We start from the raw sequence: 18,700 nt of genomic DNA, 5'->3' as shown, positions 1-18,700 counted from the left end.
TAAAATGAATACACCATCCTGTCCGGAACAAACGACTGTCCTCCCTTGAATATCTCTCCCAAAGATCATTTGTTCAAGCAGCAATTACAACCTATATTCCAACACATTCTCACTTCCAATGCGTCAAATACGGACACTCGGTCAGGTGACTTTGGCATTGTTATTGACGTCATACCTTAACGCGCTTGGTCAGGACATACGTTTAACTGACATGCGGCACAAGAACAGGACAGTTAGGTTTAGGAAAAGGAGGGGTCAAAGAAACATAGGTCTTTCACCCAGGAGACTGGGGTTTATGTCCCGTTTGAAAATTCAATTCAATTCAATTCAATTCAATTTTATTTATAGTATCAAATCATAACACAAGTTATCTCAAGACACTTTACAGCTAGAGTAGGTCGAGACCACACTCTATAATTTACAAAGCCCCAACAATTCCAGTAATTCCCTCAAGAGCAAGCAGTGCGACAGTGGCGAGAAAAAACTCCCTCTTGGGAAGAAACCTGGGACAGACCCAGGCTCTTGGTAGGCGGTGTCTGACGGTGCCGGTTGGTGATGCGATGAACAGTGGCGATAATAGTCACATTAATAATGGAACAGTGACTTCAAATGGTAGTCGTAGTAGTTCATGTCATATCAGGGCGCTGCAGGGCGTTACAGGATGTAGCGTGGCCCAGCAGAGCATGGATGAGGGAAAAGGGAACAGAGAGGGGTTTTTTTGGTACGGACTTAGTTATGTCCGTGACTCATTTTACGCCAATCCATGAGCTTGTCCTAACTCTAACCAATCAGTTTTGTTGCCTAACAGAAGTAATTACGTTTTCACAACATTAACTATGTGTTTCAAACTGTGACGATTGTAATGATTAAGACACGTGTTATGGCAACGAGTTTAAAACGGCCACCATGCAGCCATTTTACAGCGTTGAATAGTCATACATGTCGTTTTGGGATCGGCAATCGACCTAGTGTGTTGTTGCCTAAACCTAACTAAGTATTTTTGTTGCATAGACACATTAACTATGTGTTTAAATCTGAGCCTTTCAGTGGCAAAGCAAGCACTTTTGTGGACGTAAATGAAATGAATCAAGGTGTGCAATTGCCCAGTAACTTACATCGTAGCTGGTTTTGCTGCCGCCGACTGCAGCGATGTCGCTTAATACTATACAGATTGTTCTTCCCATCAGTCACTTAGACACAACCACACAGGAAAATAGTGTAGAAAAAAAAAACAAAGTTACCCTTTAAGATTTAAAAAAACAGAGAAACAACCTGGATTTGAAGCTGTTATGTGCAGCTCGTGTCCTTGTTCGACTCAGCCTCCGCCCCCTCCGTTGGCGAGGCTCCAGCCCCGGCAGCTGTCAGTCCCGTTGATGGGCTGTCTAACAGCCCGTGGCTGAGGTAAAAACTACCGTCGGCCCTGAGGGGGCTGCTGATTGCAGCCAGTCAGCTATAAATAAAGCTGTGTGCACCGTGTAAGTGTCATTAGAAAGGCTTTATTCCTCAATGTTCCTTAACATTTCTGCGGCTACCGCTCACTGCTGCCCACACATTTAAAGATGAAAAGTGTGATTAAAAAAGGGGTTTAGTTTGGGGATTAAATGCAAAATTATGTTTCTGTCACTTTTTCCAACATTTTTGCCGCTATTGTCAGTGTTCCAACTTTTTCTTTAAACTGGAAGTGTTACTGTCTGAAGTTAAGCCTACCTGTGGAGTAAGATAAGGAGTGTTATCTTGACTCGAGATGATCTTCTGTCAACTTGGACTGAGGAGGGAGTGGATCAGCGGCTCTGACAGCTGTCGATTTGGTCAGAAAATCCCAAACACTGTGAATATATGGTGTAAGGTCCCGTTAGGTCGCAAGTGGTAACATGTTTTCTTATGCTTTACCATTCTTTAGAGCAGGAGTGTCAAACTTCACAAATATGGGATTAGTTTTGTGACTTTAATTCCAAGCAAAACTTCTCAAGTATCAAACAAAAAACACTAACTCAAGCAAAAAAACTGTCACCTCAAAGGTAAAACTTCAAACTTGCAAACAAAACATTTGTGTAGTTGTAAACTATTGGTCTTTTATTTGTTTGATATTATGTCCTTTTGTTTACAGTAGATCACAGATAATATATATATTAATAATACTTACACTTTATTAATCTTGTAGGAATCCCCTGTGGAGTGGCTTGTGTGTCCTCCAGACCAGACTCTGAGTCTCTAACGTTAGTTTACCTGCACTGAGGCTGAGCTGTCACTCAAACTTTCCCCTTAACACTCATTAGCCAATGGGGCGCGACCTTAAGCGAAGCCCACCTTGCGAGATGTTTGTGTCAGAATCGCAAGAAAAACTCAGGGAGGCGCAAAGGAGAAAGCTGGGAGCATGACTGCAAACGTGATGGAGAGAGCAAAAGACTGATCATTGAGAAAGAAGCAGAGGGAACTGTAAACAAAAGGACATAATATCAAACAAATAAAAGACCAATAGTTTACAACTACACAAATGTTTTATTTGCAAGTTTTAAGTTTTACCTTTGAGGTGACAATTTTTTTGCTTGAGTTAGTGTTTTTTGTTTGATACTTGAGAAGTTTTGCTTGGAATTAAAGTCACAAAACTAATCCCATACACAAAGGGCCACACCAGAAATTAACAATCACATCAAGGGTCGGACATTTATAACTTATTTTCATGCTTTTATTTAAAAAAAGTCAAATATCTTTGACTGATTTATTGCATGTCTCGTATAGCTGTCCCCCTTACAGTTTGGTTGAGATAAAGCCCTAAAAATTTGTTTAACAATTATTCGATTCAAAACAGAATGTAAAAAAGCGATAAAAAATGTTAAAAAAACAACAAAAACGTTCCTTAGCCATCATGGAATGCCTGAATACTTAGCATGTAGCTACATGTAGCCGTGTATGTAATTTAAACACTGCAGTAACATGCCCAGAGCAGATGACCATATGAAGAAATAAATAATAAATAGAAGAGTAGAAATAACTAGTGGAAGTGTCCAGGGCGGACGATTTTTGCTCACAGGGATTTTGTTTACATACGCTTACCTTTATTATTTGAAGCTTTGGCCACGTTTAACATGAACATCTGACATTGTAACATTATAGATAAATACAGAAAAGCATAATAGGTTTCCTTTAAGAGATGAGAGAAAGAGTGATGTAATGCAGGAGAGGCTATGTAGCCCAACAGGTGTAAGTGGAGGAGAGAATAACTTGTGTGCACATATTAGTAATTCATGCTATCTAAATAATTAAGTCCTTCCTTTGAAACAATAATTTGTGCCCATGAAATAATAACTCATATTCACAAATTAGTCATTGCGCTTGAATAAAAGTTTGTGGTCACAAATAATGGTGTAAAAGTGTCTTATTACGACTTATTACATTAAATTCTCATCTGCATTTAGCAGCTGTTTTAATAGGTATTTGTCAGCATCTATAACTCTTCATATAATTAACCGATTCACCAGCTGACCGTCCGGGGTTTTGGGGTTCAGTGTCTTTCCCAAAAGACACTTTGACATGGAGACAGGGGGAGCAGGGGATTTAGTAAGGTTGGGTAACGGTTTTTCCAGATACCGCTGCTAAAATGATGCTTTTGAAAACGGTGCCGTGCCAACACATTCCCTTAGTGCCCTTGACGTTGTTATTGACGCTAAAAGTCTCCTTTAGTGACATATCTAAACATGCTTCATCTGAACGCGCTGGGTCGGGACTATAGGTGTTTTGACGCAGATAGGTTTAGGAAAAGATCATGATGGGGCTTATAAAAGGTACGTTTACATGACACATGGGACAAGAACGGGACAGTTGGGTTTAGGAAAAGTGACACGCGGGACACAAACCCCGTTCTCCTGGGTGAAAGTCCTATGTTGTTTGACCCATTCCACCACTGGCCTTCTCCCATACTACTGTTGTCTCTCAAAATTCTACTGTTCCATCTCTCTACATACTACTCTACTATTTGTCACTACATACTACTCTCTACATACTACTCTACTACTGCTCTCTACATACTACTCTCTACTTTTGCCTCTCTACATATTACTCTCTACTGTTGTCTCTCTCTACATACTCACTCTCTACTGTTGCTCTATCATACTACTCTCTACTGTTGTCTCTCTACATACTACTCTCTACTGTTGTCTCTCTACATACTACTCTCCACTGTTGCCTCTTTACATGCTACTCTCTACTGTTGCCTCTTTACATACTACTCTCTACTGTTGTCTCTCTACATACTACTCTCTACTGTTGTCTCTCTACATACTACTCTTTACTGTTGTCTCTCTACATACTACTCTCTACTGTTGTCTCTCTACATATTACTCTCTACTGTTGTCTCTCTACATACTACTCTACTGTTGCCTCTCTACATACAACTCCCTACCGTTTGTCTCTACATACTACTCTCTACTGTTGCCTCTCTACATACTACTCTCTACTGTTGTCTCTCTACATACTACTCTCTACTGTTGTCTCTCTTCATACTACTCTCTACTGTTGTCTCTCTACATACTACTCTCTACTGTTGTCTCTCTACATACTACTCTCTACTGTTGTCTCTCTACATACTACTCTCTACTACTCTCTACTGTTGTCTCTCTACATACTACTCTCTACTGTTGTCTCTCTACATACTACTCTCTACTGTTGTCTCTCTACATACTACTCTCTACATACTACTCTCTACTGTTGTCTCACTACATACTACTCTCTACATACTACTCTCTACTGTTGTCTCTCTACATACTACTCTCTACATACTACTCTCTACTGTTGTCTCACTACATACTACTCTCTACATACTACTCTCTACTGTTGCCTCTCTACATACTACTCTCTACTGTTGTCTCTCTACATACTACTCTCTACTGCTCGCCGGTGTCCCGAATCATAGCGAAAAAAGGGATGCCACATACCCTCGGGGAGGAGGTGGTGCTGCCAGCAATTAAAGAGACTGTGAGTGTCATGCTGGGTGAGAAAGCATGAAAGCAAATGGACTTGATTTAATTATGAGACAACACTGCAGCGCAGAATCGAGGAGATTGCCAGCAATGTGAACGACCAGCTAATATCGCGGATCAAAGCCAGTCAATTTTTTGCTCTTCAGCTGGACGAATCCACTGACATTGCGAACCTCGCCAACCTGCTCGCCTATGCAAGGTATGAATACAACGGAGAAATAGGAGGACTTTCTCTTTTGTAAACCTTTGCAGACACGCACGACTGCATCAAATGTAGCTCGCACAAAAACTCAAAAAGCAATGTTACAAAAAAACAACAACTTAAAACTAAGTCCCAACCATCTATTAAGTTCTGAAATAAACTGTATAAAAAAACAAATCAGCCATGTTGGAGTAGTAGACATAGATTACAAAATGCAGTCTAATCAAATGCTCCTTATAACTCGGCTCCCAAGCTCATACATTATAGTTTCGACCAGTTATTACGCTCTGAAATAGAATTTGTGGTAAACAAACCATGTAAGTTTAATAAATATAGGTTATAAGATAAGTGTTTATCATTTTCTTTCAGTCTAATCAAATATTTCTCCCCAGCTTGACTCCCAAACTCACCCACCACGTTCCAACCAGCTACCAGTTTTTGAAGTAGGCTGTGTAAATTGAGCAGTCTGTGTCCGTCATGTTTTCAGCCTCATCAAACCTTTCAATTCAAACCAATCCTTTAAAGTCAGGTTGCCAAACTTACATGCAATGTCCTCGGTTAAACTTGCACAGTGTTCCAGATACGCTAATCCACAGTCGTTGGGTCCGCCCGCTCAGCTTCCCGCATCAGACAAGAGGTCCCGTCCTCCGGGCCCGATGACAGCTCCCGGTCAGGTCGCAAAGCGTCCGGCGCGAGCGCCACGTCCCCCTCCTTCATATCCAAATCCCAACAGAGCCTGTCCGCTTCCTCAGGTGCAGTGAATGTGAGCGTTCTCCCTCCGTGGTTTACTCTCAGAGTTGCCGGATAAATGAGAAAGTTTGGGATGCCTTTAGCGTGCAGATTACGCTGCACCCCTCTAAACTCTGCGCTGTAGTCAGGCTTAAAGCGCAGCGTTGCGTTGGAATCTTGAATCGGGCCTTCCTGCTGTGCCTGTCTCGGCCCCTGAATAATTGCCTGACGGTCCTAGTATCTCAGACATCTGAGAATCAGCGTGCGTGTTGTTGTCCCTCTACCGTAGATTCTGTCTGCCCTGTTCCGTAAGGAGGGGAGCCATTTTGGCAACTGTTTTTGCAAAAATCCAACTGGCTCATCTTTCTCGCTGCCCTCCTTCAGTCCGATGATCCGGACGTTATTTCTTCTCGATCTATCTTCCAGTTCAGCCAACTTTAACTCAAATTTCCTCTGGTCATCAATACAGGCTTTCACCGTGTTTCTCATCTGTCTGCTGTCCTTCTGCACCTCGTCTAGTTGCTGTAATAAATCTCTTACTGTAGTTCCCTGCCTCTCCAGCTCTGTCCTGATGTGTTGAAGCGAGGTGTCAATTTCTGCCAACGCTTCCCTCACTGCGATGCGGACTCCTGATTGAAGCCCGCTTTCTTCCTTTTCCAGGACTCTGGTCATAGCCTCCTCCATAAGTAGGTCCGCGTTAGCATCAGAAACCTCGCTAGCCGTCACCATGTTAGCAGAGTTGGCAGAATTCTTTGCTCGGTTAAACTGCAGCGGGGTCTGCTTTTTTGCTCCTGCTGGCATTTCGCTAAGTTACCATGGTGACAAATGAAACGACTGATGTAGAGTAAAAAACAATAGACCTGGTTTTCAATGAAAAAAAAGAGAGATGGGGTGAGGAGCTTTAGCCTCGAGCAGCCATGCGAGTCGTCGGTCATGTGATCTCCATTATAAATGGAATGAATAAGGCCTATTAAGCCAATTATTTTAATTTCCAGTTAGTTTCTTGATCTCGCGTTTCTGAAATGTTTTGCGGATTTGCAGTTAAGTGGACAAACTCACATAGCCTACTTTTTGAGGACTTGTAAAACTCTGAAGATTAATAATCCCCTAAAATCGAAATTTTGACTATATCCTTCTTATTACTGTATAGATTTAATAGTCCATTGCTATGGAAATAAGCCTGTTGTTCAAATGAACCTGATTATGCCCTTGGGGCACTTGAGTAAATAAATAAATTAAATATGTGGCCGCCGTTGTGTGCAGTAAGCTTTCTTTTAACGAGCCTGTTGTACTGATGTGATGACCAGTTGTAGTTTTAGTGCCAGTAGGCCTATTAAGAGGTGCGGATTAATTCAGGTAGGACATATAGGTAGACATATTTTATTATGTGTATTATCAGGTGGTCCGCAAAAATTCTTGATTACAAATAGTGACAAAAGTCCAACACATACCTTACAACCCTTCTCTATTGTCTCTCCACTACTCTCTACCTGTCTCTCTACATACTACTCTCTACTGTTGTCTCTACATACTACTGTTGTCTCTCTACATACTAATTACTACTATTTGTCTCTCTACATACTACTCTACTGTTGTCTCTCTACATACTACTCTACTGTTGTCTCTCTACATACTCTACTGTTGTCTCTCTACATACTACCTCTACTGTTGTCTCTCTACATACTACACTCTACTGTTGTCTCTACAAAATACTACTCTCTACTGTTGTCTCTACATACTATCTCTACATTGTCTCTCTTCATACTACCTCTATATACTACTCTCTACTGTTGTCTCTCTACATACCTCTCTGTTGTCCCTCACTTACTCATCTACTGTTGTCTCTACATACTACTCTCTACTGTTGTCTCTCTACATACTACTCTCTACTGTTGTCTCTCTTCATACTACTCTATATACTACTATCTACTGTTGTCTCTCTACATACTACTCTCTACTGTTGTCTCTCTACATACTACTCTCTACTGTTGTCTCTCTTCATACTACTCTATATACTACTCTCTACTGTTGTCTCTCTTCATACTACTCTATATACTACTCTCTACTGTTGTCTCTCTACATACTACGCTCTACTGTTGTCTCTCTACATACTACTCTCTACTGTTGTCTCTCTACATACTAATCTCTACTGTTGTCTCTCTACATACTACTCTCTACTGTTGTCTCTCTACATACTACGCTCTACTGTTGTCTCTCTACATACTACTCTCTACTGTTGTCTCTCTTCATACTACTCTATATACTACTCTCTACTGTTGTCTCTCTACATACTACGCTCTACTGTTGTCTCTCTACATACTACGCTCTACTGTTGTCTCTCTACATACTCCTCTCTACTGTTGTCTCTCTACATACTACTCTCTACTGTTGTCTCTCTTCATACTACTCTATATACTACTCTCTACTGTTGTCTCTCTACATACTACGCTCTACTGTTGTCTCTCTACATACTACGCTTTACTGTTGTCTCTCTACATACTACTCTCTACTGTTGTCTTCTACATACCTACGCTTCTACTGTTGTCTCTCTACATACTACTCTCTACTGTTGTGTCTCTACATACTATATCTGTTGTCTCTCTACATACTACTCTATCTGTTTGTCTCTCTCCATACTACTCTCTACTGTTGTCTCTCTTCATACTCGGCTCTACTGTTTGTCTCTCTACATACTACTCTCTACTGTTGTCTCTCTTCATATACTACCTCTACTGTTGTCTCTCTACGTACTACTCTCTAGACGGGTGCACCAAATATACTATAACTTAGCTTCGGACAATGGCTTATGACGAGATCATGGAGCCCAGATGGAGGCTCAGGTGTGAACCGAACCGAAGCCAACAGTGAAGGACCACTTAATCGCTTGGTGCCGTTAACTGGCGCCTGGGAATAGTTTGCTCGCTAAACATCACAAAGCTGCAGCAGAGGTAGAGACAGGTCTCTCCATCCGCAGTACCTTATCATTTAAAAGTGGTCAAACGGAGGGAGAGGGAGGCCTTTTAGAAAAGACCCAAGCCGCTCAAATAAAAACGAGAACCCGGTGTCAAGTTTAAGTGGACCAGTTTAAAAGTTAAGGGTCGATGCAGCACATTGCGAAATTACCTCCTCTCTTCGCGGACAGAACACACCGCCATGTCACTTACAAGTTAGCAGGAAAAGGAGAAGCTGCTGGACGATCTCCCCGGTAATAATGGGTCGAGACACTCAGCGCTTCTAAGGCCCGGGAACGCTGGAGAGATTCACTAAAGTGGAGAAAAGATTGAATGCCCGGAGAGAGAAAGAGTCAAGAGAGAGGGAGAGAGAGAGAGAGAGAGAGAGAGAGAGAGAGACAGAGAAGAGACAGAGAGAGAGTCAGTGATGGAGGACTCCTGGGAGAGAAGATTGTATTGATTTCATCTTCGCTCCCTCAGGACTGGAACAAACTACAGAAAACCACAGTTGTATGTCAGTGATACGTCCCAGGACTTTAAGGATTGTAATCAGTCCCTCACCCAACGAACACAATCATCATATCCATCCATCCATAAACTAACACGTGCCACAACCATGATGAACTCACCTGTGCATTGCAAAATAAATAAACATAGTATCAATAAGATTTTATTTATTTTTTTATGTTTAGTTCACTACAGACTTTGTTTTTCTGTGATTAGTTTTATTACAGTCCGCCAGACTGAAGGTCAGGATGAGTAGACGCTGACTAAACATTACACAACTTGGTGGGAAAACGTCACGACAAATCAGAAACACCCTCTCCTCTCTGACTCTCGGCTCTCAGTCAGTCTCTAATTTATGCAAATTCATTCAACGTTTTTTGTCGCCTTTTTCAAGGCTTTTGTCCCTTTTTTGGAAGTTTGACTTTAATCACCTATTTTGGCGTATTTGTTGCTTTTGTTGATGTTTTCTTTTTGGGGTTTTTCAGCGTTGGTTTTGTATGACGTTGCTGCTTTTTCTGAAATCTTTTGCGCCTTTTTTTGTCGCTTTTTGGTACTTCTTTTTAATGCATATTTCAACTAAACTTAAACTTAATAAACCTAAAAGCCTAATTCAGCTTGCACTTTCAATATATCTGATGTAGTTTCAGTCTGCCACTTTTTTAACCAATTTTTAACACCTTTTTTACTCGCTTTTTTTACACTTTTGTCTCTTTTTTTGTTTTATGCTTTTTTTATGGTTTTGTGAATGTTTTTTATGCTTTTTAAGGTTCCGTGCGTAACCAGAAGTGGAGTAACATCTGAGACCATGATCTTTTTTTCACGCTTCTTTTGACGAGTTTGACTTTGTTTTCTCACAACAACAATTAACAGTTTCTAAACTTTTTCAAAGGTTTTTGATGCTGTTTTGTGTGTAATTTCCTCACCGTCAGTATTTCTTTGCGTCTGCTATCTATGTTTGGATATACCGGGGATATAAACCCTGAAGGAGAAAACATTACACTCTGTCTTTCTCCATCTCTCTCTCTCTATACAGTTTTTTTGCACCAACGAAAAAAAAAAATTGGCAAATAGAAGTAATTAAGGAAGGCTGTTTGAGTAGTTTGCATAAATTATCACTCAGCGGGATCTGTTCATGTTCAGTGGGAGGGAAGAAGAAGAAAAAACTTCGCCGGCAGCGTGTTTTTATTTTGACAAGGCCAAAAATCAAAGCACAACAATGATTACTAAAACATCAATAATAGTTTAAAGAGCACATTCCCCTCTCTAATTAGCATGCCAGTGTCACCTTTTCTCCAACTCAATAAAGTGTCTGTGTGCATACAGATCATGAGTGGGTGTAAAGCTTTCTCTCTCGTTCTCTCTCTCTCTCTCTGTCTCTCTTTCTGTATATCTCCCACCCTCTCTTTCTCTCTCACGCTCTCTGTCTCTCTCTCACCCTCTCCTAATGAAAGCATTATAGGCTCTGCAATTAAAAACTCCAGATCTGTTCAGAAAGCCCGATACATGTATAATTGTATATCAAGATTAAAACTGTGACGTACTGAATGTGTCATTACTGAACCAAACGCTGCCGACTATGACTCTGTTGATCAGTCGGGCAGCGTGCGGAGTTAGATGGAAGTTAACTGAATAAGGTTGATGTGTATATTCACTAGTAATGTCCAAATGAAGCTTCATGAAGCATCTTCTTAGTTTTATAAGCCCACTAGATGGCACTCTCTCTTCAACAAAGGGTTGAAAGCACGCTCAATTGCCATTACTTCACCCTTTCTCTTTAAACCAAGGGTTTCATTTGTTCGGTTACCTTTAAAGGTGTTGTAGCCAAACACTGTCTATGCGACCATGTCCGTATTGTTACAAATTTTGGAGGTGCGCGGCTCGGCAATTAGACCCTCTGCTGCCCAGGCCACCTTTGCGTCATAAGTAAACAGCACGCTGAACGTAAGAAGCATTAAACAGCTTTTAGGGTCACCTCTGCATCTAGAAGATCTGGCCTGGTAGCACCAAGTTTGACTCGTTGATGTGCCGCATCTTTATCTAAAGTTGCCAAACAGACACAAGCTCAGCTGCAAATGGTTTTGAAATAAATGCACTGAGGTTATCTGGTCCTGTGGCATTCCTCGAATTGAAATGTGTAAAAGTGCTCGTCACCAGCTCTACAGAAACATCACTTCTACGTGACTCGATTAAGAATCTGAACAACGTAAGGGACCGTTCGGTATTTATGGAATGGGGGGTGTCACCCAACTTTTGTATTCATGAAAACAGAAAAATTTCAAAGTGGCTTGTTTGGTGCATATTTTTCCATGTAGCTCTCAGTCTCTGCCCCCCATCGCTAGCAGATGGGTCTGACCCAACAAAAATGGCACCGCGGACCACTAGCTGGAAGCACAAAAACCTAAGAGTTTCACTCCAGACCCTGTCGGGTGAGGAAATATGAATGTATAATTTGTGCTGATCCTTCCAGCCTGAGCCTTTTATGAAAAGATAAGAACATATGAGTTTGTGACTGAAGGAGTCTCCGCTGTCACAGGTGTGCACCCGCAAAACACGTTTGTCTTTTTGAGACTCTGCAGTCCTCCTGAGTGAAGCGGTCATGGAGAAATCTAAAAACTTCCGAATTGACGCCCTGCTTGCTGATGAGACCAACCGTGTGAGCCGAGACCTCTGAGCAGCGACAGCCCAGCAGCTGCCCGTTATTCTGCCGCCGAGCAGACACCCCGTCTCCGCGGGCCGCACAACTTCAAGGAATAATCCACAAACCGGGTGTCCTAAATCTCCCGCATCCAGGTCTCACTTCAATTCCCGGCATGTATCATGCCCCTATGTACCCATTATCCGCATTGGGTGGACAGCACCCGGTGTTTGCATACACCGGTTTCACACAACTAACACAGACCTACCCAGAGCACCTAAAGGCAGCTGCCATGGCGGGATTCGCGCCGTTATCATGATGTCACAACTACCAGATTACAGCAGTAGGCCCTAAGTATATGATGAAATGAAATGATTTTATAGGCCGAAACATTGGGGGTTTTGGCACAGGCAAAGCAGGCAGCCGCCCGGGGTGGCATTTTTTCATGACACATGGGGGGCAGCACGAGCACTTAAAAAAAAATCCTCAAAGCGGTTTTCTACTGTATTATCTATCATTTCACCGTGTGGGGAATTGGCAAATTGGCGCCCCTGCTTGCTGAGAAGGTACAGTGCACAGATAAGCTGTGTGTGAAGGGGAAAGGGGAGGGGGGAGCGGGGGACAGTTCGCCTCTGGGTCGAACGGGTTGCTGGGCATAGGCGCCGATAGGCTACCGTTGGTGCGCCGCTAATACTGAGCACCCACGAAGCTGATCGCAGTTATGTGTCAGTTAAACTTTTCATCTCCAATCCTGAGTGGAAAGAGCCTACTTTACGACTTTATTATCGAGTTGATGGGCGTGTGTTCGTGTCAGCTGTCTGAAATGCAAAAAAATTTTTACTACTTTTTTTTTAAAGGGCGTGCGCCCGTGAGCACCCACGGAGGAATATATAAATCGGCATCTAGATGTTGCTTGAGCTCATCACTTTTATGCATGATAAGGATCTATCAGAGATCTATCCCAACTTTTGGACTGCTCTCAGGATTGCACTTACTCTGCCAGTCACTGTGGCTCCAGCAGAGAGGAGCTTTTCAAAACTAAAGTTGATCAAATCATAACTGAGGTCAACCATGTCCCAGGAACGGCTCACTGGCCTTTCTGTCAGTATCAATCATTCAATAGGGGAGCAGATTTCATACGATAACATCACTGATGATTTTGCATGAAGGAAGGCCAGAAAGGTCAGGTTTTAGTTCTAGTTTGTGTTTTCTGTTCTAAGTGCTATAGTGTAATAATTAGATTCTCTTTAGTGTGTTTTCACATTTGTGTGATGAAGGATTTGTGCTATTTAAAATATTTATTCTATATTTTATTTGCATAGTATTCTTAATATTTTATATTATTGTTGCTCTCTGCTAATGTAAAATTTTTATATATCTGATTGTATATATTTTTGGCACATTTATATATATATTATTATAACAACATAAGTGAAAGAGAAAATTATATTTCTTAATTGCACAAATCCTTCATTAGAACATTTGAGAGAGAAAGGGGGGTCTCACCCTGGGTGTAATTCAATGTAGAACCGCCACTGGGCCAAAAATATCCAGACTTTAAAACACAAGAGAATTAGTACATACATATTGTTTATCATGAACAGATTTAATTTTCCACACAGGCACACATCTGTCACTCAAGAACCGTTTTCCGTTATCAGTTTTTACAGTTTTTAATGAGCTCTGAAGAACCGCTGGGGTGTTGTAAACTCATTGAACACACTGACTGTCAAATACAACTGCAGTTCATTTTTGACTTATAGTGAGTAAATCTACTGAAATGGCCACCATCTTGGTGGAGTGTGATGTGTATGAGAAAGCAGAGGTTAAGATGATGGTAAAAAAAACAGTGGCTATCTGTAGGCTACATCTTTGCCAAGCGCTAACCAGTACAGAAGGCATCAATAAATTGTTGGGGAGGGTCATGCCTCTTTTTCCAATCATTTTGGAGGGTCATAGAAAAATGTATTTCTGGAGAAGGGAGGGTCAAGTCTATTTTGACTAAAGATCCCGAAACTCCTCCGGTAGCCCCTCAAATAAAAAAACAAACAAATTTTTCCCTTTTTACAAAACCTAGAGACAAAGTTGTTCAGTTCATTTGAAAACTCTGCCTCAGTGTCTGCCACTAATGCTTGCCGAGTGGTTGAGGTCCCCTTCCCTAATGTCCCACTAGTGTTTGATATTGTTGCTTTTAAAAGCCTTTTCTAGTCGTAGCTAGCTTGTCTGCCCTCTTTGCCTCTCCCCATTTCCCCCTTAAATCGGTTTCTACAAGCTTTGAATTCTCTCGTGTCCCTGTTCTTTGAGGCGATCTTTCTCAAATTCATACTATGCTTAACATCCCTATATACATCTTGTTGTTAGGATCTCCTCCGTTTGTAGCACTGACTCTGTGTATTCTGATAGCACTGCTGATATTCCACCCAAGGAGCCATGATGAATGTCGTCCAACACAGTACCATCAAAGCAACTGGTGGTTTTGTCTTTGACATATACGCTTCTTTCATATTTACAAAGCAGTTGTAAAAACGTATTATCCTTCCAAAGCGATGAACATGGCTGTCTGTGTGTCCATCGCATATCTCGAGAACCGTTCATCCGATCTACTTCACACATGGCGGGGGTATTTCGGGTGACCCAATGACGTGCTTCATGTCGAATGTTTGTGCAATTTGGCCAGATGGTGGCACTATAACGACAGACTTCACACAAGACTTTACACAGCTTCTACTGGAAACACTATCCATGCTTCCATCCACACGGTTTTATGCAAATGAAGTAATATTGAATGAAAAATGCCTCATGACACATGTGTTCTACTTATGTTTAGGCAACAAAAATACTTGATTAGGGATAGAAAAAGATCATGGATTGGCTTAAAATGCGCCTATGTATCGTGAAAGAATCAAATCGAGATAAAAGCATCGCCACAGCCCTAATTGTGAGCGCAGTATCAGTATTTCTTTTAATAAATACGCTGTCAAATCCTCTGCGGCAGTCTGATAAAACTAATCTGATTAGAAACATTTTGGTGGGTCAAACTTCCCCTTCTTCAGCATCCTGAGATTCCAGGCGGAGATCTTAAAATGGAGAGGGGCATTTTTCCTGAAGGTGTAAAAGCTTGTTTCACACCACAGTGCACAACAAATAGGTCCTCTATCAGTGGTGAGTTGTACGCCTGAAGTGATTGCTAACCAGAATGCAAACCACTCCAACCCAGTGGCAAGTGGCTGGAATTCATCACGGTGTGCAGAGCTTTTACCCTTTACAGTCCATTATGGTTCATAACTCATAAATGGAGACCTCTGGGAATATAAACACCCTGAAAAAAAAGGAATTGGTTGCTTTGCCCTGGGAGAAAGTGTTATTACTTTTGCTGAGTCATGAATAATGGATAAAGTTGCTGTATAATCCCTGGGTGATCAGTGCGGAGGGCTGAAAATAGAAGCCAGGAAACAAAAAAGAAAGATGACCTCCTTTAAAGGGATCATGAGCATGATGCAGCAGCAGCCTGGTAAACCCCCAAAACTTACATCCAAAACATCTGACATGACCGGCTTTTTTTTTGGTGATGGAAACAAAAATTCAAACAGACAAAACGTCTCAGACAAAGAAATTTCATATGTACACACGAGGGTGCATTGTAACCCTATAGCACAAATGTTCACCTTCAGTTTCCGCCCACTAGACCTTTTTGTTAAAGATCCTTTTAGTTTAATATGAAACAGCCCCGAAATCACTATGACCACACCCACCAGACTCCATGTAAATAATCAGGACTTTTAGCGTGTATAGAGCCAGCTTATTACCAACAGACTCCATGTAAATAATCAGGACTTTTAGTGTATATAGAGTCAGCATATTTCCACCAGAATCCATGTAAATAATTAGGACTTTTAGCGTGTATAGAGCCAGCATATCTCCACCAGAATCCATGTAAATAATTAGGACTTTTAGCGTGTATAGAGCCAGCATATCTCCACCAGAATCCATGTAAATAATTAGGACTTTTAGCGTGTATAGAGCCAGCCTATCTCCACCAGACTCCATGTAAATAATCAGGACTTTTAGCGTGTATAGAGCCAGCATATTTCCACATGTAAATGGGTGAATTAAGGGTTTATTTCAACCAAACCAGAGTGGTGATTGTTGGAACAGTGGAAAGATGAACCAAGATGGCTTTTGGTAGTTTTATTTTGTTTCTGTCCACTGTAAATTAAGTGTGTTTTACAATGATAAAAGTAGTGATTATTTACATGGAGGCTGGTGGGTTTGGTGATGGTGATTTTTTTGTTAAACTAAAAGGATCTTACTCTTTAACTAAAATGTATATCTCTGTAGGGATCCTTTCCATAATGTCAGACATTTAGAATAATAATCTGAGTCTGTCAGCGACAACAACAGAACTTTTAGTGGACTCTAACTGATGCTGAACATAAGTCCTGTAGGGTTACATTACAGCTGGTTTACTCTTGCTTAATACTGGACCAGTTTCAATGTTTGTTCTTCCCATCTGACACAAAAAAATATAGGAAAATAGGGTCCAGGTTGAAAAACAAAACAAAGTTACACTTTAACATATGTGACAAAAAACACATCTATCATAAATTGTTCACATTTGGTGAATAAAAAGAGCTTTAATTCCTCCCAGAAAGCTTTGTCCTCACTGCACTGCCACACCGAGTGAAATAATGTCCCCTTTTTCCTTCATACATTTATTCGACCTTTTTACACTCATCCCTTTTTTCCCCGTTTGGAAATCCATCCACCTTGACAAAGTGTGCTCTGGGAGCATTCGGGGGTCCGGCTAGAGATGTGGAGGATCACTATAGCAACAGAAACAGCGGGATGTTTTATGGTCGGGCTGCAAAATCAGCCGCCTATCCGCCGCATAGATGGATATCTGTAACATCTCTTAGGTAAGTGATTGCATTACAGCGGCTGACGGGACTAAAGCACATCTATTTCAGAGCAAGTTTCCTTTGGATTGTGTTAGAGAGCTGAATAAATAAAAAAATAATTAAATAAATAAAAGCAGATCCAAGCGCAGCTGCAGAGCAACCAGAGCTCCCCCAAATGGCAGCAGCTGGTACTCCGCATCCACTGCCTCCCATCCTTGAAGGGATGCTTGCAGTCTCCGAGGACACACCTACGCATCAGATGTAATTCAGCGTGCTCACACACTCTGCTCAGCATGAGAGAAACAGCTGACCTGCACACGCACAAACACTCCCACACACAGACAAATGTGTCTCACTCATGTCCACAGCAAAATATAAAAGAAACAAAGAAGAAAGAACGACAAAAGCAGCTGAGTGCCTGGCTGTGGCTGGCTGAAATGATGTTGATACCGTGGAGCTGTGTGCAAAAAGGTTTTTAACAGGGGCAAAGCCAGATGTAGGGGAGGGGGGGTCTGGGGGCATGCTCCATTTCCAGCAGATATATGAACTATCTTAGGCTACATTTACATTGCTACGTTTTGGTTTTTAAGCGAAGTTTTCTGCCATTTGTAGTTCCAGTAGAAGAACTAATCTCTGTTTATCTAACACACCCAAACCTAATATCTCATCAACATTCTGGTATACTGGACATAAACAGGAGGCAGCGTGGAGACATTAGCTTTAGTCTCAGAGAACGAGACGTCGTGAAGTTGAGGCCCCTAGGAGAAAGTAGTCTAATAACCACGGTGTCTTTCCCCCAACTGACATCGGTTAAATCAAAGGTAAACAAAAGATGCGCTATACTTAACAACCTCATTGGAATTAAAACAACCACTGCAACGATAGAACAAATTAGGAAAATTAGATGTGGACTATTAAATATTAGATCTCTGTCTTCTAAAGCAGTATTGGTAAACGATTTGATATCAGATAATCAAATTGATTTATTTTGTCTTATTGAAACCTGGCTGGGCCATGAAGAATATGTTAGTCTAAATCAGGGGTCAGCAATGGCACGCTGGCAATATGTGTGCAAGAGAGTTATTGATGTGTTGAAATCATGGTTGAAATGCTGAAGCACTCTCTCATCCGCATGCCAAATTACAACGTTCACAGTTGCGCAACCTGTTATTTACAGTAGTTTGATTGACTCATATCTCTGACTGGGAACAATACAAAGAGGATTAACTAACGCTAGTCTTGTTACTGTAAGTAGGCTACATTAAAACCTTCGTGAGTTAAAAGCCAATACTTATCAATGCACTCACCTGTGTAGACCGGCATACCTGTAGAGAACATGTAGAAAGTGATATTTCAATCTGCTCTGTCTGCTCAGTAGGCTACACTCTTGTCCGCTGCGCTGTTTTACGCAAACACAGCTCTACTCTGCAAATAACACATTTTTACAAAACAAGCTAAAACAAAAGCTGTCGGTTTGTAGTCTGTTTATCTTAGTTTGCAGGGAATCTTGAAATGTGGACAAATTCTTATAAACTTAAGCTGTCTGAAGAAACCATCCTCTCCGCTGGAGCGCTAAATATGGACGCATTATAAGACTAAAACAAATACATGTGACTACTTAATATGCACGTGAATGACGCAATAGTTATGTTCATGTACTTCATTCTTGATAATGATGCTGGTTGTGTTATTATTATTTTTGCCATAGCATCGTTTCATTGAAAATGAGGCATACAGGACCTGCTAATCAGTCCATTCATCATTAAAGCTGGGCTTTTCCACGTCAACTTTTCCCTTCAGGC

The 18,700-nt window shown here is 41.3% G+C and overlaps 1 long non-coding RNA gene across 1 annotated transcript in view; it reads right to left on the bottom strand.

The window, feature by feature from the left end:
* Nucleotides 1–625: 625 nt before the first annotated feature.
* Nucleotides 626–18,700, bottom strand: part of LOC120554317 — a 28,761-nt gene continuing 10,686 nt past the window's right edge. Inside the window, exons 3-4 of the long non-coding RNA XR_005638365.1 lie at nt 9,072–9,170; nt 626–1,826 (exon numbers count right to left, since the gene is read on the bottom strand). This is a non-coding gene — a long non-coding RNA (uncharacterized LOC120554317). The remainder of the gene's footprint in view (nt 1,827–9,071; nt 9,171–18,700) is intronic.

The sequence above is a fragment of the Perca fluviatilis genome, chromosome 24 (assembly GCF_010015445.1).
Source record: "Perca fluviatilis chromosome 24, GENO_Pfluv_1.0, whole genome shotgun sequence".
Lineage (NCBI taxonomy): Eukaryota > Metazoa > Chordata > Actinopteri > Perciformes > Percidae > Perca > Perca fluviatilis.
Note: the sequence above shows the minus strand (reverse complement) of the source record. Positions and strands in the feature narration are given on the sequence as shown.